At 41.7% G+C, this 21280-nt stretch overlaps 1 long non-coding RNA gene across 1 annotated transcript; it reads right to left on the bottom strand.

Annotated features, from left to right (window-relative positions):
* Positions 1-2318: 2318 nt before the first annotated feature.
* On the bottom strand, positions 2319-20636 carry LOC138690324 (uncharacterized). Its single transcript, XR_011329152.1, has 7 exons — positions 20402-20636; positions 19866-20091; positions 12183-12298; positions 10708-10798; positions 7944-8144; positions 4770-6270; positions 2319-4003 (listed from the first exon to the last, which is right to left on the bottom strand). It is a non-coding gene; the product is annotated as an uncharacterized lncRNA (long non-coding RNA).
* Between the last annotated feature and the right edge of the window lie 644 nt (positions 20637-21280).

Raw genomic sequence — 21280 nt, 5'->3', positions numbered from 1 at the left:
TGAGATGCCCGCCCACTCACCCAGTGCAGCTGTACAGGAATCCTTTCATGCTGCTCGCCAGTACGCAGTCTCAATCGGGAGGAATACGACATGCTCCCAGTCAGACGAAGGGACCGCTGCTTAAACCCTCAGGCGAAAAAACAGCAATTAATTTTTTCCACAGTACAATGTGCAGTACGACAACCGCAATTACCTAATACTATTTAGACCTGCCACTTTTGTTTGGCAAGGAGAGAAAATGAAGGTTTAAATTCACCAGAGCAAAAAAACCACCAAACTAGAACCTAACCCTGCACTTTCTCTTTACTAGATTAAGTGATTTTTCTTTGGAGGGAGTTAGGGGATGGGGACAGTCAGGGGAAGTAAAAGTAAAATTGGTCGTTATTTGAGATAGAGCACCATCAGAAAATAAGGACCCATCTCATACACACACACACACAGAGCTATTTCCAGCAGAAACAGCTGGAAAGCAATATCCACCACTATGAGGAGCTTTCATCTTAGCTCACACCTTTGTAACAGTTTACTCCCACAAAAAAGCATAGGCAAGTGCTAATTTATTCCCTCCCCAATTTCCCACACAAATTTCTTGGTTTGGGTCTCTGCCAGGGCTTCAGGGTCACAATCTGACCTCAATAACATAACTTAGGATTGTTCCAAGCCTTCAGTGGAACTACTGAAGATTTACTTTGATGGATATGGGGCCAGGATCTGGCATGCAGAAAATATGCATTTACATTCTACCAAAGTGTCTAAAATAGTTGCCCAGAGAGGCTGAAATTCAATTTGAGACCTTGTATTCACTTGGCAGAGCGCATAATTAAATATTTTGTGCCACAAAATTAACCAGAGAGTCTCAGGGGTATTGGTAAGAGGAGGTTTAGGATCAACCATGAGAGTTAAACTAAGACCCATTTCCCAGGCAAGTTATTCAGTTAATATCGGAAAAAATAATTGCATTCATATATGGGTTCATATTAATTTTTGTTAGTATTTAACCTTACTGATTATCTGGTTACCTTGGAGGAAGAGGTTGTTGGCTGTGTGGATTCATATGAATAACCCCAATACCAAGTTCTGCTCTTGAACTAAAGCTACTGCTAAGAACTGTTTGTGATTGAACGAACCATTTAGAAAAAACAGCAGGTAAAACCCAAATACAATTGCAAGAGGCCAGACCTCGTAACAAGTGGTCAAAAGCTCCAGAGTGAAATTTTTGCCTTTTTAAAGTCTCCAGAGGCCCTACCCAGCAAGGAGTTAAATGTTTCTGAAAAGCAAACCAAATACCTAAGGTGTTTGACGTCAATACACTTTAGTTTAAATTCCAGACATTGGTGTTTAAAAACATGGGTTTGAGTAAAACCTCTAGGACACAGCCCAGTAATAGTTCTGAGTTATAAAATCTCGTAATAAAACTTGTGTTTCAAATGTCACATTCTATCAAACGCTCTCAAAACATTTAAGCAAGCCTTCAAGTTTCTTTCACCTTGAGACAGTAACTTGCCGCTGGAGAGGAGCACGTATACAAGAGAATAATGCTGTTTTTCCTACACCTGAGACAAACAGAACTATCTCCTCCTCAGAGTACACAGGACGATCTGGTTTTAATGTTGGTAAGGACTACGGTGCTCAAGGAGGAAAGACAGAATGCACCAACGCATACCTGCTTTTCGTTTTGAGATGTTCATTCGAGTTTGTGGCGCGGAACCGCCTGGTGACAATGCTGTTGCCAGCTGGCAGGTGAGAGACGCGTTCGTCACCCAGTCTGCTAAAAGTTTGCGCGCTACAACACACCGCCACTTCTGCCTGTGTTTGGAAACACCAGTTTTCCCTTCCATTGCTTTTCTTCCACGCCAAAAGCTCCGGTAGCAGCATCCCCTGGCCCTGACGCAGCATGCGGTACCGCAAGGGTACAAGCACCCAGGGAAAGGGATCGGTTTACAAACCGAGCGCCGCGGAGAGGCGACTGTCCCCCGGCACCCGCCTCGCCACCTTCGGAGGTGACCGTTCTGGTGGCGGTGACGGAGCGGGTGGCATGTGCCCCTGGGAGGTTGACGGAGCCGTCACCCTTGCGAGGACGCCACGGGCCCTTACCCCGCGCGCCGCGGTTCGGCCGGCCTGAGCATCCGTGCCAAGGTGGGAAACGGGGACACGTGTACCCGAGAAGAGGAGCTGCGGGCTGAAGCCCTCGTTTCTGTCCACGCAGGAGGACCGCTTTGGAAGCGTGCCTTTGAACGGGAAGAAGAACCTCACTTTGAAGCACGGGTATTGCTACCAGAATAAAAAAAAAAAAAAAAAAAAAAAAAAAAAGCCCCAAACTCAGCACCTCGGTTCCACCGCGGGTCCTGACATTTCGATTATTTTTTTTTTTTTTTTAATTTTTTTTTAAATTTTCCATAGGAGGAGCGGGCTCCCGAGGCGCCACAGCTCCACCTGGTGGGTGGCGCCGGCGCCGCCGCCTCCCGCCCGCCCGCGGAGCAGCGCGGAGCAGCGCGGAGCAGCGCGGGGTCCGCCCGGCCAGCTCCCGGGGCTGCCCCAACGTTCTACACCGTTGTGGAAAAAGCTGCGGTTGTGGGGCGTTTCACCGTTACCCGTGACCGCCTGGGATGCTGCAGCCGGGGGGTCGCTTCGGGATCATAACCGGTGCTAATTAATACTTCGTTACGAGACGCGCCACCCGAACTGCCCACGGATGTGCTAGCGTTTACTCCTCGAGCACCGGTGGGGACTTGCGGCAGCCCCAGCCCAAAAGAAAACCGACGTTGTGTCCCGCTGTGTCATCTCACAACCAGCCAACACCGTGTTATTAAGTCAAAATCACGGGGAGAATAAAGAGAAAGTTGGTCATTTTGGTCAACACGTGTAACAATCATGTGGAAGAGGCAAGAAACAAAAGCTAATAGAGCACATTATTTTTATGCATAGTCCCAGGTTTGGGGAGGCTTTGCTTTTTTTTTTTTTAATTTTTTTTTTTTTTTTTAAAATCAGACGTTGCCAAATAGTTTTGACCTTGAATCACACATCCATTAAAACGGCTCACAACCTTTTGAGGAACAACCCCCAGGCTCTAAACTGTTCCATCGCTAAAGCAGCCTCCTTGTTGCTAGCTGCCAAACAATAGCCATTGTTCCTGTAGGATCTAGCCAAAAATAATATGATGTGCAACTGCCTTCCCACTGTTGTCTTTGTAAAAGTACTTATAAGTTCCAGAGATGACTTTATGCATGGTGTACAGCACAAATAAACCCAAAAGGAGCAGAATGACTTAAAAAGCATGTAGAAACATTGGAAGTGGGTGGAGTAGGAATAAACGCAGTAGGGGATGGAAGAGAAAAAAACATCATAAGGCAGAGTTTATATTAAAAGATAGTGAAGTGTTTAAGTTAAGCAGCTGTTTTTATGTTGTTGTGTGAGAACAAAACACAAATATCTGAGTACTCTGTCCATGTGCTCCTATTACTAAAACTTGCATATTATTCTTGAGCAGGGTTGTTGCATGGCTGCACCTTAAATGGTGCTTTTATGCAGCTCTGATTTTAGAAAGAAAAGGATTTGCAAAGAGGGAAAAAGGTACAGAAGGTTGAAGTAGTTTTCTCTTAGCTTCCCCCCCCCCCTTCAGCTTTTACTTCAACTTTGCCAGCGTTGTTTCTCAAGACACAAACATCAGTTTGAATGACTATTTGTGAGGGAATGTACAATGGCTACCCCCCTGATTGGGAGAAAAAAGTTATTTGAAGATGAAATATCTGGAAATCATAGGGATGACAGACACACAGCTAAATATACATAGCCTGTGGCTTACAGGTGGTGTGTCCTGAATTCAAAACTTTGCAGAAAAGCATGGGGAGGAGAGGGAGTTATTAATAACTGAATTTCCTACATGTAGTTCAAAAAATACCAGTGAAGGGTCAGCTTAGCTTTTCTGCTATTAATAGTCCAGGCCATGGCAGAGGCATCTTGGTCAGTGGAACTTCATGTTGTTGTTGTCTTTGCTGTACACTTCCTGATATAAAATAAAGATAATCCATCTTCTATCAGTAATACATTTATCTTATCAACAAAGAAAGCCCTTGAAAGAAAGGACAAATCCGCACACATACAGTACATTGTGTGAAAGTTTGACTTTCAAGTTTTCCTTCACATTTCTACTTCTAGTCATCAGCCTACTCAGTCATCCTAAGTCTCAGTTCTAGACTCTGACAGAAATTTACAGCTGAACTTTGACTTAAGTCCTGAATCATAGGTGTAGAAGAAACAAAGCAGGCCAAGAAAAGTCACCTCAACTAATAAAAGCTAATTTTTTTAAAAAAACTTATTTTAAAGTCCAGTTTGAATTTCTGGCAAGTATTGAAGCTGATATTTCCATGTAATGCTATCCAATTACTACATATTTACTAACCACAGCATATTTATTGCTAACGAAATGTGGCAAATGCCTGCTATAATAGGGCTCTGTTTAGCCATTACTGGCTATTTGATAAATGATCTGCAGTGTTAGAAGGTCACAGAAGAACAGTAGAGAAACACTGGGGGGAAAAAAAGAAAGACAAAAACCCCCAAACCCCAAGTGGCCGGCAAGACCAGACTGTGGGAGAGACTCAGTTATGCTCTCTTTAAATATGACCAACCCTTATAAGGGAGAAAAACATTACCAATGTCAAGCACAGCCTGTAGGCAATGCCTGTGCCATTCGGATGCATCCCCCAAGCTTTGTCCCTGGTGGTGTGTGTATATACACTCATCGTAAAAGTATGTTCCATGGAACGTACAGCTGTGGCGACTTCCTCCTCAGGGGAGCCGGCATCTATATGTCTAGAGAAACGAGCACGTGGGGCCAGGTCCGACCGCTCGGGTCCACACAGTGCAAGCTGCCTCCAGAGCTGAAGGAAAGGAAATGACCTGGGGGAAACGGTGCGGGATGGCGTTCCATGAGTGCGCTGTTGTCATCAGCTGGAAAAAGAAACCCAAACAGTCACAATGGAAATGAGGTTGATCTGGTCATTACTCTGACAGAAAAAAACGCGTTTCCTTTTAGTGGTGGTGGTGCCTTTTAGGAGTTTCTGGTTTGTTTTGCTTAATTACGGGGGTTTGGAGTTTCCCAATTATCAGAGCACTCAAAAGCACTCCTACATTCTCTGTCTGTGCATGCGAGTGCCGTCTCCTATTCCCCGAAGAGAGAGACATTTTTAACAAATTGATAAGATGGCATTTTCCCATAGAGTCGCTATCAGGCAATTGGAGCACTGCATGGCATGTTAGAAATGAAAAAATGTGCTTACGCTCTTTCTAACTTGGACAAACCCCCCCCAGTTCCTCCTCCCTCCTCGTCTCAGGGTCAGAGCCAGATAGAGAAACATCTCCCAGGCTACAGCACTTGCATTGCTGCACCAAATGCCAGAAGCCATCTCGTGCCCTGGGTTTTGTCGGTTTGCACACCCACCTTAACTGATGGGGGGTTTCAACAAAGCAGAAAAAAGAGTAGCTGAAGGAGTGAAAAATAAGCCATTGTACCAAACGTCAGTAACAAGCTCGCAAAACCTGCGCACTCTATCTGATTTGTATATTGCCTCGTACACTTTGAGGAGCAGTCGGTAAAGTATGATTTCCTTCAGATAGACTGAAAATATCTGAGACCTGGGCTTGCAATGCGAATGCTGGGGTTCACATGGGAGGGTTTTCCTGTGGGAAAGAAGCAAGGGGCAAAGGGGAATTCTCCGCTGGCCAACACACCATCCCATGAAACACCTAAAACTCCCAACGGGTTAAAGAGAAGATTTAGGTTTGGGCAAGCGGTACAGTCATAGAATAATTTCTTAATGAACGGAGGGGCTCCTCCGTTTAACTCCGCTTGCGGTGAGCTTTCGGTTCTCCGTGGTGTCGGGAGCAGCCAGGACGTTCCAAGGGGCGGCAGGCAGCAGGCCACATCTGTCAACGCCGTGCTGCTGGAGGCGGGCAGCATGGGCCAGCTCAAGGACCTCTCTTCCTGCCATTGTTATCCCTGCAGCCCTGGAATTTCATCCAAATGGATTTGACCCCTCGCTAAACAGCCCGTGCATACTTCCCTGCTTAGGGTATTCCTGTGCGCGGAGAGGACGGAGGCGGGGGTGGAGGTGGAAGGAGAGCCGCTTGCTCCGTCCCTGCCGAAGCGACACGAGCGTGCTGCTGAGCACCCGACTCCCGGCTGGGCACGTGGCTTTGAGGGGCAGCAGCTCTCCTGCCTGATGGGGAGCGGATCTGTGCACCTCGGGTGTGCTCCACCAGCAGCGACTGCTAACGGGGAGAGAAAATAACGCAACGGATGCAGTTCTTCACCCAGCTTGCATTTGCTTGTGAATCGCGAAAGAAATTTAGTAGGTGCCATTTATGACCCTGTGCTTTAGGAAAAGTCTGTTATTATTTCAACTTTTAAAGTCTGAAATGCATTGTACTTTCCTACAGTGCCGTTATCAGTGTGCTGTAATGCCTCGCCGTGCTTGCGTACAGCTTTTATTTCTGCACGTCACATTGATTTTGCACAGCATTCCCCTATGCAAGCACTGGCCTTGGTTTCTGCCTGGGAGAAACCCTCTCTTTGCAGGAGAGCTGATTCTTTTTTTGTCTTTTTTTTTTAATATTTTCTATCCATAGGATGATTTTCATAACAGTTCATTGCCACTAAGCCTCTGACATCTCAGATGATGCTCCAGTTCCACACTGCAAGAATATATCTGGGTGGTCTTTGCCTTGCAATTTGATGGGTATAGCCGCCCCAAGGTTGACTGCTGATTTTATCTTTTTCTGATCCTCACAATCCTAAAAAGCTTCATCCCACTCTCAACCCCCCCATCTGTTTTTCCCCTCATATTTGTACCACAGCGTGCCCTGCTAAAATTCCCTTTACCTTACTAGACCTCAAAATGTATGACAACATTTCATATAACACAGAATAATGACCAATTAGTACCACAATCTGCTTCCAGCTGCCCTACTTTGTTCTTCTCCATTCTATTCGCCCAGCCTTCCTACAAAAGAAACTTCACAATTTCTTCCATGACAAGGCTGCTGATGTCCAAGGACAGGTCACTGCCAGCACTTCAACCTCTATCACGCAATCTATCCCTCTGCCGATTCATGAAAGCATTTCTAAAATCCAAATATTGAAGAAAGCACTTAAATTTGAATCCAAGTTTTGCCTTTGTAACTGGTTCTCAATTTCTATTCCAGGGCATCCCCTTGTCCCCTGGAGGGGTTGGAAACATTAGGACCCCCTCTCTTCTCTCCTGTCATTCAAAATTTCCATGTCTGTCTTAAACAGATTGAGTTAACAGGAAGCTTTCCTACCTCTTTTTTTCTCTCCTTTCCTCCTCCTCCATCCCAGACTTAACTCCCTAGCAGATGCCAGTCACACACCCTCTACAAAAAGCCATATTCCCTCTCAAAGTTTCCCTCCTCCTTCCCCCCAGGATCTCCTAGAAGAACCGTTCTTCTTCGTTCTTCTATTCCAAACTTCTGCCCCGAGGCAGATATGGAAACATTAAAACATTTATAAAACATTATTAACCCTAGACAATGAAGAGTTATTCAGGAAAAGGTCCATAGTTTGCTATATATTAATAGAGTTTTTGGTATCCCAGGGCCATGGCTTCCTTGTAGCTTTAAGGAAGAGTGAATGTCAGAGGGTAATAATCAGAAATCCTGTTTCAGCAGATTGACCTTCTTCCTAAGAGGATATTAAACAATCTTTCGTTTGAACAAATCTCCAGGTACTTTGGGTAGGAACTTCGGGTAGGAACTTCAGCTGTGTGTCAGTGTAGCTCTATCTGTAATTAGTGGGATCATGTCAGTTTATGTCTGGAGTTGCTGACCTGGCATAATGTAACTGTACTGTGGCTCTTTCACCTAAGAAAATCTAAATATCCCCAAAATACTAATTAAGCCTGAAAATAGGATAAATACTTTAATACCGCATTTACAAGCAGGGAAACTGAGTCTCGAGAAGACAAGACCCAGGTAATCCATGATATCCATTGCTTCTGGATAGGTACACATGAAAAGTGCACCTAGACTGGATTTTCAGTACAGTTCAGCACAACAGAAATCAGGGGAAATGGTTGCCTGACAGTACTTCTGATGACCAGGTCATAGGGCTCTCATCCTGGATTACCCTGAAATAGAAAAGCACATAAACCAAAAGCTACTTTTAAAACACATGAAGCCAGAATGCTCCAGTCTTATCAGAAGAGGATCTGGGTCTTCTGGCTCCTTCCACAAGACCCTCATTTCATTCCCTTTGTCTTTGCTGAGCTTTGGATCAATGCATGCAAAAAATGTTTCCACTGGGCTTTAACTTTGGCCATCCACTCAACTATGCACTCCTGTACAGTCACATGGTATTATTATGGTTTTAATCAGTAAAGGTTACACAGCTATACCTATTGTTTCAGTAAAGTTTTGGCCACAAAGTTCACATGGTCATACTGAGCCGAAAACTGAGGTTATCAAGTAATCAAGCCAAGTACATTTGTTGTAATTACAGCTCCTTATTTGTTTTATTCACACACACTCACCTTCCTCTCCTGCCCTCCCTTCTCCCAAGCCCTACTGCCAGCTTACCAGCTTGGAGCAGTATTGTTGCTTTGTGTTGAGCAGTGACCCTGCATCATGTAGACAGCTGAATTAAGTCCTATCGCTGTACCGATCTAAACTGACATTTTGACAGGGGCAACATGGGTGTGCCTTGGCAACAACGTGGCAGTAAATGATGTTACAGCAAAGAGACACCATTTGAATAGGCAAAGAACATTGTTTGTAGCTCTGCTGCATTGATTTCAACCTCAGGCCAGGCTGCTCTTAGCCAGTGGATTCAAATACCATAATTGATTGAGTTCTTCCTGTGCCAAAACAATAACGAGAGATAAAAAGGGATTTGGACGTTCTTCCCCTTTCACTCTCATCTAGACTCTAAAGAAACAAACAGCTTCATCACACATGCACGCAATCAGGTATTTTGAAATGAAGGTGCATGTAGAAGACAAATTGTGGAATGAATTCTGTTCTTAGTTGCACTGGCAATAGTCCCGTGTAAACTACATCAAAATTTTGGCCCCTGCAATTTGACAGAACTTTCACATTCTACTGGTAAAAAAGGTTATGTCTGATAATCTACATAAAGTGATTATTACACCTGATACATCACTCCATATGGCTGTTTTCTTATTTACATTTCACCCATCTTGGACTGTGTCAATGAGCGAGCCCATTTTACTTTAATATTCAGCCTATCATTTTTTGGTTCTTAGGAATTAGCATGAGGTAGTTATGTTTGGGTCACTGCAATGAATGCTGATATTCAAAATTTGCAATAGGTTAGCTTAAGATGGCTTATTAATTGATTTAATTCAATACCTGGAAACTCTGATATAGACAGTCTTACCTATTCAAGCCTTGCTTGGTTCAGTTTAATTATGCCTGTAAGAGATTCAGCTCACTGATAATTGTAGTTTGCCACCCTGCTCTGCTTTTCACTATCTTTAAATGCCACGTTGAAAAACCATGACATTAAGAGTACTTCAGCTGGGGTTCTTTTTGTTTGTATTCTGTCCGGCAATCCATTAAGTCCTACGCTTCTCTCAGAAGCAAAATGAAGACTAGAATCTCTTTCTGCCTTTTGTGCTTTATTTATGAGTAATCAGACTTTCTCATAATTAAGCGACACTGGAACAGTGGAGCCTAAACTGTGCTGCCACCATGATTCACAGCAAAAAAAAGCAGGGGTTTGCAACACAGCTATTGTACTCCATAAAAACAGTCTGGTACCCAGCTCACAATCAGCTCTCATGCTTGCATGGTCAAGGATGTGTAAGCTCACGTTTGAGCTTAGTTCAGTGGCAGGCTAAGACTTACGCACGTGGTTAGGTATTCAGGTGACACAGGGCTGTTGTTAAAACCCTTGAGCATCTCTGGAAGGGAATGAAACCAGGTGACCCAAAGGCGCTACGCAGAGAGTGCTGGTGTCCTCCTGGAACAATAGCCTCTTCCCAGAGACCAGCTTTCGTTCTTTAACTACTCTCACTAGTTTATCCCTCAACAGCTTCTCCATATAGAGGAGCCTTAAAAGTAGGTCTTCTTGAGCTCTTTAGCTTGAGAGAAAAGGATGCCAGCTATCCTCAAATCCAGCAGTGACCCCTCCATCAAAACCTGTCTGACACAAGGTTTATTCATGGACCACACAGGTCTATTGTTAGCGAAACACTCCGTGCCTGTAGCGGAGTGGTTACCTTCTTTTTCATAAATGCAACCACAGAAAAATCACATTCAGTTTAATGAAACGGTAAGACTGATTCTTTTCTCAAGAGTTAAAGGGGTTTCAAATTTGGTGGCGAAACCAGACTTTCCTAGATCTCAGAACAAATGAAACCAAGTCCTTGGAGACAACTAGTCTCAGAATACCCCCCAAAAAATTAAGGAAAAAGATGTAGGCAATTCTCTGATAAGAGATCAGAAGTCAGATCCAACAGAGCAAACATACAATTTTTGTTCTTGCTCAAAAAATAAGGGGAGCAGTCTGTCTGGGATTCCTCAAAAAATTTGTACGAGAACTAATTTACTTTGGAAACAGAATGGTAATTAGTATCCCTCTTCTCAAGCATCTGTTTTGCTTTCCCAGGTAATGTATTTTTAAGCACAGTATTGATTAGCTTAATGCAATTTTTTCCTGTGACTACTCACCCATAACGATGAAGATTTTTCCTCCTCAAATGCAAATAAGCAGCAATATCATTTTAGAGCAGTAGGTATCAAACCATATGGTGACTTGTACCTGAAATTTAACAGTTCAGAAATTAAAAGAAAAAATATTATTTTTCTTAATACAACCAAATTTAAATATTCTTTTTATTATACCTACTTTTTTAATTCCCTCCCTGACTTTCATACTAATAAGGCTGTAGGTATCTAAACTGGGCAGCTCATGGAGACACAAAGCACATTCAGAACCAAGTTACAGTAGTAAATATCAACCATATTTCATTTGATCCTGTGTGAGGCAAACACCTACTTTGCCTGTCTCAAGCAACCTTTTGTGCTTCTTTTAGAGCACAGAACAGTTTGCATGTTGTTAAAACTGGTGCCACTAACGGAAAGAAATGAGTGCTACTCACTGAGCACGATTTCTAATACAATTTGCCTGTCACTGTATCAAATTCATATCACAATGAAAAGTAAGTGGCATAGATTAGTTTTGCACTGGAGACTTTTCACTAGCTGTTTCGTTCCTGTGCTCTGAAAATGCTTGTAATTAAATCTGACAGACACAAGAAATTACTTAACATTAGGCTCGCACAACACAGAGCTCCTGAGAAAGGCCAGAACAGCAGATACTCCCGTTTCAGGCTTCTTTTTCTTCCCAATAAACAGCGACAAGAGTACGTTATTGCACGAGTGCTGTTTATTTAATGAATCCAGACTCTGGTTCAGTCTGTCCTCACATGAGGCATCCAGCCATTGCAAGGCTGTGTAGCACAGAGGAAGGTGGTACAGGAGGTAGGATGCTACCGCCGTGCCAGCTAGTTAGCGCTAGGATACTCTACAGCTGAAATACAGGCGATAAAAGATCACGGCCACTTTCTGCCCCTTCTGGCAACGACTCTTATGAGACTATGTCCTGTTCATTTTCTGTTTAGCTGGCTTGCTGTTAACACACTTAGCAAGCAGAAGGAAGAGTCAACAAAGCCTTGGTTGATATTTTGGAAAGGTCTTTTGTTCAGTTGGTTTTGTTCCCCCTCCCTCCCCCCCAAGAATAGCACTCTTCTGCCTCTGCCATTCAGTTTCTCCATCTCTTTCTTTAATGCCAACCACAGAGTAAGAAAGGAGTGTAACGGAGAGATATTTGGAAGTTCCTACAAACTAAATCCTTTTGCTAAATCTATCTCAGCGTCCCCAATTTCTACAAGCACATGGCGAGACCAACATGAGGACTAAGAGTCATCTAGAAAGCACAACATTACTTCACAGACTTTGAGTCAGCTTCTCAATTCTTTTCTTTCTCTTTGAGTGAAAGAGTTCAATGAACCTAAAAGACCATTTCTTATTAGAAATTTTAAGTTCTTAAAAAAAAAAAAAGCAGATGTGTAGGGACAGAAATCAGGACTGTGTGTAATGGTTACAAAAATATTTTAACACTGGAGCTGGTGACACAGACTTACTTTTATTCCACAGCTTGCCTTTGCTTTCTTCCCTTACAATCTCCTGTATGTCGTATATATTCATGGTACTCTTCCAGCGGTGAGGTTGCAGTGGCAGTACAGACAGCAGCCCTCACCTGCAACAGAAATTGAGCTTTTATTTATGCCGTGAATATCCTATGCCACTTAAAGACGTCAAGTTGTTCGGTTGTGTGGGGGTTTGGTGTTTGTTTTTTGTTGTTTTTTTTTTGAGGAATATGTGTTTTAGAAAACATTCTTGCTTGCTCAAAATGCTAAGCAACTTCAGTGTCTCACAGGGAGGAAATACAACTAATCGTCATCTTTCAAAAAGTGACAACTGCCACATGAGTAGCAATAGTGCCTCATGAAGTATAATTGCTGGTATTTCAAAGGTGACCATGTAAGTATGGATGTCTATAATGCACGCTGCTGTCTGTGCGCTATTTGAAAGTTGCTGTGGTTTTGTGTGATTTTTATTTTTTTTTTAAGCTTTTATCTTCTCTGTAAAAGCAACAGTTTGACTGTAAAGCAGAGCTTGGCATGCGATTTAGCTTACCAGTGACAAAACTGTGGTCTCTTACAGAGATATCAGAGAAGACCAAAGAAAACATGGAGATAAATTCTAAGAATTATAAAAAAACCTAATTCTAAAATCCTGTGGCTCTTTGTGAAAACATAGCTATGCAAGAGAGAAGCAGACAATGAATTTCTACCAAATCATTTTTTTACTGAAATTTCCTCAAGCAATGTATCTAGATTATCCACCATTATCTCAAACAGGTTCGTAGGATCACGGGTTAACCCAGGTTGGAAGGAACCTAAGGAGATCATCCAGCCCAGCCTCCTGCCAAAGCAGAGGCAGCTATGTACATGGGGGTTTAAAAAAAAACCAAACACCTCCCAATTCTTCCTGTTTATATCTTAAACACCACTTACAACTAGAAAGCAGCCTCGTTCTCATCAAGCTTTTGAAAACAATTACATCTTAATTTTTTTTTCCTTTTTTAAATACAAGGGTATTTATTTAAAGATGACAGAACATGAAGCTTTCCCATCATCCAGTACCCAGTGAAGAAAGCAGGGAAAGAAAAACCTCTCTTGGTAAATAGATACATTAGCACATGCAAGAGGGGACACGTGGTGACAATACAAATGCCAACATCTGACTTATACCAGTTAACTCCAGGGAAAACAGGTTAAAACTGCTAGTGCCTTCAACAGAGTTATGGTTTTACCATATGGAATTACAATGATATAAGCCCAGACTAACTGAGCTCTAAATCAATCTTTTAAATCTAGTTGGAAGAGGTGTTGGGGAGAGGTGGTGTTGACCAGTAATTATAGTTTAACTCAGACAGTATTATGAACAAGAAGCAGCAGCAGAACTCAGAAAAAACATTTCTCCCCCAACCCAAACCTCCCTTAAACCAAAATCTTCACTTGTAGGTCTGACTTTGTTTGACATGCTGTTGTTCACATGTAGCAAACTTGACTTTAAGCCCAGGAGAGATGAAGAGTTCCCAGGAAAGAAAGTGGCTCAACAACAGAGTAATAAAAAGCTAAGAAAGTCCACATCATGTGCTGAGCTCTGAACCAAATGTCTACTCAGGGAGCGAGCTAATGCACAACACGATGAAGTAGGAAGTTGCTAATGACAGACAAGCTCCCAATTAAATTGTTACTGGAGATTCTTAGGTGCCTGTCAGATGAAAAAATAATTGCAGCAAAGCAAAATATAAGAAAACATCAGAAAAAAAGACTATTCTTATGATCTATTGGATGTGGAACAGTCTCCCTAGCGAAGAGCATTTGTCTCAACTTGAGTCACTTGTCCAAAGCTTTGTTAAATCAATTGTAAATACACCTCCTAAAAACCCCAGAATTGCATTGGCAGGTGGAAAGACAGAAAAGACCCTCTGGATCACCATGTCTCGAAGTACCATGACCTCAACTGGACATGCCCAAAAACTTTTACAGAGGAATGTGTGTTAACGCTTACATGAGGACATAGGCCCCTGGGGAGATGAATGCATAATTGCTCCAGCAAAGAAACATCATCTAACTAGTCAGGAATGGAAAGCTGTTCTACACAAAGCCAGTATTAGTCCAGCTGGGCAATTTCTTCTCACTCTCTCTCTTTTTTTTTTTTTAAATTACCATCAGCAGTCTCCCAATGTAATCCAGGTGATTGGTTTCAACTAGGTTTTCTATCCCAGTTAGCAATGAACCAGCCAGATTTCAAATATTTTTAAAGTTCAGATTAACAGTTTAATTCAGCAGTATTTTATAATAAATTTTTAAAAATTTGTATCATTACCAGATAAGCAAAAGTTTGTTTTGGGAAGAAATTGCAGCATGTTTCAGATATTCTCTTCACTGAGCACACCTGCCCTCCAAAAATCAATGACTGTAGTAGTAATTAGGGCTGATTGAACTCCCATTGTTGACACTACTTAAATCAAAAAGAAAATTTCAAGCAGCATTATAAATATTTATGGGCTGTCTGCTGGAGAGTTTTTAGCCGCAAAAAATGATTTTGGAAAAAAAATTTCAATTTTTTCTTAGTTTTCAAATAATAAAGACTTTTTTTTTTTTAAATATAAAATTGTAACCAAAGGTTTTCAGCAACATTATATGTAAGTTTTTTGTTTACAGCTTTCTATTCAACAGGCACATAAAAATGTCATAAGAGATTAAAAAAAACAACAACAAACTTCAAACCACATCCATTAAACATTTCCTGAGAGGGAAAAGGAGTTACTGACATTTTTATTGTTTTATTTTTAATAAGAAGAAAGCACAACTGCTGCTTTGTTTCAATAGCAAGTTCTGAGGACTTGTCAGAACAAACATTACTAAGTACTAAAATGGTGATAGTTGACTGCAATTAGATTCAGCATTCCTACCTGAAGAGCTTATTGTAGAATCAACGTAAACCTATGTGGTTAAACCAAATCAAAGGAGTAACATAAAAATCAGCATGGGAGCACATAACCATGTCAGACCATAGGCATACTACATCACTGGCTTTTAGTATCTGAGGCAAAGACCTGGGAATAATATCAAGAATGGAGTTATTGAGAAAGGTGAGGAAACCTCCCTGGCCTCAGCTTGACATGGAGCAGGAACAGGATGCCCTCTAAGTCTGAAATCAGGGAAAGATTTTGTAGTTTTAAGGTCTTTCCCACCCCAAAACCTGCCCACCACCATCAAGGTAGCATTCAGCCCTAAAACTTGCTGAGACTGAGAGGACTAGAGAAGCACATACTTGGGGACGTAAGCCTCTGGCTCTTGGTATTAGCTTTGTCAGTGCTGAAGATAAATATCTGAAGAGAACAGAGTTAAGAGTTTGGGATTTTTCTGGTGTTAAAATGATAAGGGAAAAAACTCCTGCTTGGTGCTCCATAGTGATATGACTTTTTTTTAGTCACTAATAACATTCAAATTGCCTTAAAAGCCACAATAGGGAAAGACTACATTTGAAAGAAAGATCGGGGTATGAACTTCTACCCAATCTCTGAGGGAGGTGGAGATTTTTTATCATCATCATCATTACTTTGTTATTGTCCTGAGATTAGCCTTAACAACAAGAGCTATTTTTGAAACCGAAACATGAGTGAAAAATGCTTGGGTGGTGAGCCAAGGTTTCCTAGGGCACTGTTCCTTAGCTGGGTTTTTAAACATTCTGGAAAACACTTCCAAAAAAAATTGGTTTTTGTTGTTTTTTTTTTTTTTTAAAAAGCAATATACACTGTTAGCTGCTCCAGCATCAGGAGCTGCACACCTTTGGCACCCTGGAGAGGAAACACAGCCCTGCCGGAGGCACCTTGTTTCTGTGCCTCAGGACACTCCTTGCCTTCCAGGTGAGTGAAAGGGCTGCGGTCAGAGACTTACCCAGCCATGCTCTTTTAGGGTCACTAACTACTCAGCAGTGCCTCTAATCCCAGACATGCAAACCAAGCAGGAGTGCAACAGGTGGAATAAATTGCTCCTTTCCTCTCTTTTCCCTAAGAGGCCCTTGACAACTCTATGAGCTGGAGCTTATGCTTTACATTGGCCAGCCTGTACCCACTAAAAGCATGATTTTTATTTTTTTTTTTCCTAAAGTCACCACAGGTCTATATGCTGCAGAGACTTCATGTGTACACTCATATATCTAAGTATTCTAAAAATCACCTTACACGTGCATATGCTCCCTGCAGACTGGGTTTCCGTACAAGCAATGCTTTTCTAAAATGTAGCTGGACTGTGTTTCTTAAAAATATCAAACTGAGTAGACTGCACAAGATATCAGCAAGGAACTTAAGTATGTACCCCACCTTTAACTCATTGAAAACAACATGCATGCAGCTGAATATGCATTTACCCATCTTGCTAAATTGGAAACTGTAAGATTTGCAAAGAACTGCTACAAAATAGATCAGGAACTTATTGTTCCATTTTCTCAATTGGGAATTCATAGTTAAAAGTTTGGAATGACAGTTTAATGAACGTTAAGATGAAAGAAATGTTTTGCTGTGCCTTTATGAAAATCCTCATGGATTTAAAAAAAAAAAAAATTATAATTGACATTTTTTCTGAGATAGTTAAAGAAATAAGAGTTTTTCCTGTCAGCAAAAAGTGATTTTTATAGAGGGTCATTCCTCTGTAGAGGAGATAGTGGGCACCTGTTCCCAAAAATGTAAGAGCTTTACTTGTGTCCTCAATTAAGATAATTGACTAAGTGCATATTGGATTAAAAATGTTGTTCTATAGGGATCCTGCCAAGCCTACAAATGTCTTAAAGTCAGTATTACCATTCAAGAACTGCAGGATGATTTGGCAATGAATTCCTAAAAAGGGATTATTTATTTTCTTCCTCTCAAAACTGAATTCTTGAAAAAAATAAAATAAAAAGGCACACCAAAAAACCCCTGGCATCTGCCCAACTGTACGTTGGAAATAAATTATGAATTTGCACTTTGCAACATGCAAATTCAGCCTGTGTTTTGGAAGCAGGGGTATTATGTGTTGCCCTTTGTGTGTCGCTGGGCTCCTCTGCACCTGTTTCATACTGTACATATTTGGAATTTTTCTGTATTCTTTATCATTTCAAAGACAGGAACATAAACATCTCCGCTTTTCCTGAGATGACTGTCTGCATGTGTATATATGCATCACTGAAAATTCCTAGACCCAAATGCTGTTTTCTCTTGCCAGACACCCCTGTGGGTCTTCCTGAACAGCAGGCACTTTTTCAATAGCAACTTGGAGATACTGAGGGAGAATAGAAGGTCATTTTCTAAGACAGGATGCCAAGAGGACAGGAATTGAATGGTGCTGGCTGGCCACAAGACGCCATGCAAATCAAGAATGCAGTGTGGTCCCCGGGGAAATAGTTCATGAGCCTGGAGTATACGATAAACCTGCAACCAAAGCCTTCTTAGGCAACTGCGATAACAATGTGTCACATTCCAGAGGAGTCAAAAACAAAGGTTGCAAAAGTCCTTGCAAAGCAGCGCTCCCTTAGACATCTGCGCTTTCAAGGAAAAGGAAAAATTGGGCAAGTTTTGTCACTTCTGGCTATTTTCTGAAAACAAACCAGAACTGTTTAGGGTTAGTCCATCTCAAAACCTCTAAGTAAGCGACAGCGGAAAGTAGTTGTACGAATCTTTAACAGGTTAAAAAGTTAAATATGCATATGCACCCGCAACATACTGAAAATAAGTAAATGCCACAATAAGAAGGTGGTAAATGGATATTTCTATAGTATATTTGTAATAGACTATATTTTTTATATATATTTACTAAATGTGCAATATTACCTACCTGTCTAAATGCTGTGTTAACCACCAGCTAGGAAGATTAAACCCATATCTTTAAATTGGCTTTCTTACCCTTTTCATTTAAGCATTGTACTGCTTTCATAGATAAGTAGTCACTTCATTGCTGCTCATAAATTGAGCATAAACAGTCCAAGATACTTACTCGTTCTGTTTGCCATTGTTCAGCGACTGGTCTGTGCAAATAAACAGATCATGAAATAATTGCAGCGAATAATTGTTATTCACTATTAATTATTGACGTTGGCTGACTGGCCAAGTCCCATAGGCTGAGGGAAAAGGGGGGGCGAGGGGGGGGCAGAATGGGAGACCAAACAAAACACCCTTGCTAAGGTGACAGACAAAATTCTGCCATGCATGTATGAAGTATGTGATGCAGCACAAGATTTCACGGAAGAAGCATAACTCACGGTGTCCTTCTGAGAACCGAGGAAGGAAAGATCAAGAGCTCCCCAGAATTCGGAAAGCAACTACATTGCACTTTTGTGAATCAGATCAAGCTTACTACCTCACCCTGCTTTCAACCTTGAGGTTTGCTGCTTCTCTTTCAGATCTGAAGCATCCAAGAGCTCATTTGCTTCTTTGTTCCAGATATTCCTGCCAATAGCAGTAGAAACAACACAGATCTTTGTGGTGTTGCTTTGTAGAAATTCTTTGATATCATCAAAGATCTCTTCTCCCTAGCAGAGTATCACGGTGCGCCTCACAACATGCCACTTCAGCAGCGGGATAAAGGGCCTTCGTGCCAAGGCCTAAAGCCAGAGATGATTAGCTGAATTGTAATAAACAACAACCAACCAAAAAAAAGCAGAGTATAAGAGCAGAAAAAATAGTTTGGAAAACAGCATGAAAATTATTCCATTCCAGGTAGGAAAGCTGTATACCAAAAAAGAAAGTGCTGGGAAGACTGCCAAGGCAACAGCTGAGCTATCTGTATCAAGGCTATGTCTTTCACAGGGACCCGCAAGAATTAGTAGAGCTGGTAAGTCAGGCTAAGGTAGGCACTGCCTCCTTATTTCTCAAAGGTACCCAGAATTTATGCATGACTGAGTACAAAACACACATCCACAGCAGAAAACAGCTACAAAGAGAGCCTCTAGAAAAGGATCTGCTGTGCAAGGATGCAACACCATATGACCAGAAAACCATCAAGGTTCAAATACAGGTAGGTGTCCTCTACAATAACTTCCATTTCTGGCACTGCTTCTTAAGGCATCTTTTTGCCTGGCTGTCAGTATTGCTGTTTATGTAGTGCTCTATTTCTAACTCCAATTACATGACAATCTCTCACAGACCTCAGAAGGCACTATTTAGACCACCATATTTTAAAAATTAAATAAAGATTAACCAGTTACTAGTCATTCTCATCTTGGAAGGACTGAAAATTATCCTCAAGCACTCCAGTAGCTTCAAATTAAGAATACAGAAAGTGTCAACCTGATCAGAGAATGTGCTAAAAAGCTATTTAACAAGTGCAATTTGCCTGCATAAATGCCTCCTGAAGAAAAACCCAAAGATTGCCACTGATTTTACTTTCTGTGTTCAGAAGTGCATTTGAGACAATCAGCCCTTTGCTTCACTGGTAATCCACATACTGACAAAGCCTTCCCCTTCTCCTCTGCGCCCCATATGTGCTTCTGAAGAAACACAGAAATAAAGAAAAGTTGTAATGCCAGTCATTCACTTCCATGCATTGTTCCTTCCCTTCCTCCCAAATAACTTCTGTCCGCAGTAGTGTGCCCACTCTGGACAGACAGAAAAAGCTGTCCATCCAATGGACAGTTGAGAGCACTACATGGTTTGGGAAGTCAGAACATTTTGTTGTTTCCATTACTAGAGAAAATGCAGTCCTTGCGAGTACCTGAGCTGTGCAAGAATCACAGGTCTCCTTTCCTCCATCCCATGCCCGCTCCACAACTCCAGGGCAGTCAGCTAGTTTTCCACCAAAGTTCAAATCTCCAGGTGATTCTTTCTCTCAGAGTCTCACACACACCACAGATGAGCATGAATCCTGGGTTGGGATTTGCAGCCTGAATTTAGGCCAGCATTCAGAGTTGTTCACGTTTAATTTTCCAGTTCAGACTCACCTGCAGAGATTAATACATTTGGGAAAAACAAGAGTAGCACATTAGAACAGTGATACAAAGCCCGCAAACAAAAAATAGATCAATTTTCTAGGCAGATACCATTTATAGCTGAACATATGTATTCATCACAAATCTATTATAGACCTGTCTCTTGGTTTCTACTTCCTCATACTCAAAAACCTCCTACACAATTATTTCCTATATGATACTTTCCTGCCTACCCACCCACCCCAGCCACTGCCCTTCCTGGTAGCGCGCCAGTTTTTTTATTGTTCAAAGGTGAAAAACAAAATCTATCCCAGGAACTCACTCTGGCAAAGCTAAACCTAAAACGATTAATTTAAGAAGCGTGAAACAGCCCAGTACTGGGGCCTCCAAGCAGGGCCGGCAGCCCTGATACGGCACAGAAAGCCACATGCATCGCTCTTCTTTCCACTTGCTTTGCAGTGATAGAGCTGACAGTCCTGCAAGTACAGAATTCAAGAAAGTTAAAAATATGCACTTACACTTAGGATTAACTTTCAGGCAAATAATAATGAGGTTGCCACAAGGATGCTGTGGGGTTTGAGAGTAAAAAGGGGGGTGAGCCATTCGAATCATGAACAGCAGCAATGCTTCCCTCTCACATAGCCTCAACACACAGCTAAAGATTTTCTCCATTTATACAATTTGTGAAACAATTTGACTAGGCATCTAGATTGCCCAGGGGCAACCTACAGTTTCTGTAAAGCCACCTACAAAATGAAACTTAATAATGAAGCACTGATTATTTGTACCAACTGGAGACCTGCTCCCACAAGGATCATTGGAACTCTAAAAATTTCACTGTTGAAATTTCACACTTCCCTTTTCCGATTACAAGATCAACGCCCTGGTGCTTTGTTTTATTACAATATTTTTCTAAGAAAATAAGTGGCCACTACATGGAAGTGAATTAGCCTTCATTCAAAACATGTTTTGCAAAAGGTTTGATTTCATTCAGTGCCAATCAGAAGACAGAGAGTGATCTTATTTATGAGGGCTGGATCTATTGTCTAGGTTTAATTAGATGATTATTAGACTTCCCATTTCTGTTATTGCAGATCCTTAATTCTTTTCCTAACACGATGTGCTTTAAAAAATGTTTTCCAAAGAAAGCAGAAGACATTTCTATTTGTCCTAATTGTTCAGGAAATTAAAACATGCCAAA

The sequence above is a fragment of the Haliaeetus albicilla genome, chromosome 21 (genome assembly GCF_947461875.1).
Source record: "Haliaeetus albicilla chromosome 21, bHalAlb1.1, whole genome shotgun sequence".
Classification (NCBI taxonomy): domain Eukaryota; kingdom Metazoa; phylum Chordata; class Aves; order Accipitriformes; family Accipitridae; genus Haliaeetus; species Haliaeetus albicilla.
Note: the sequence above shows the minus strand (reverse complement) of the source record. Positions and strands in the feature narration are given on the sequence as shown.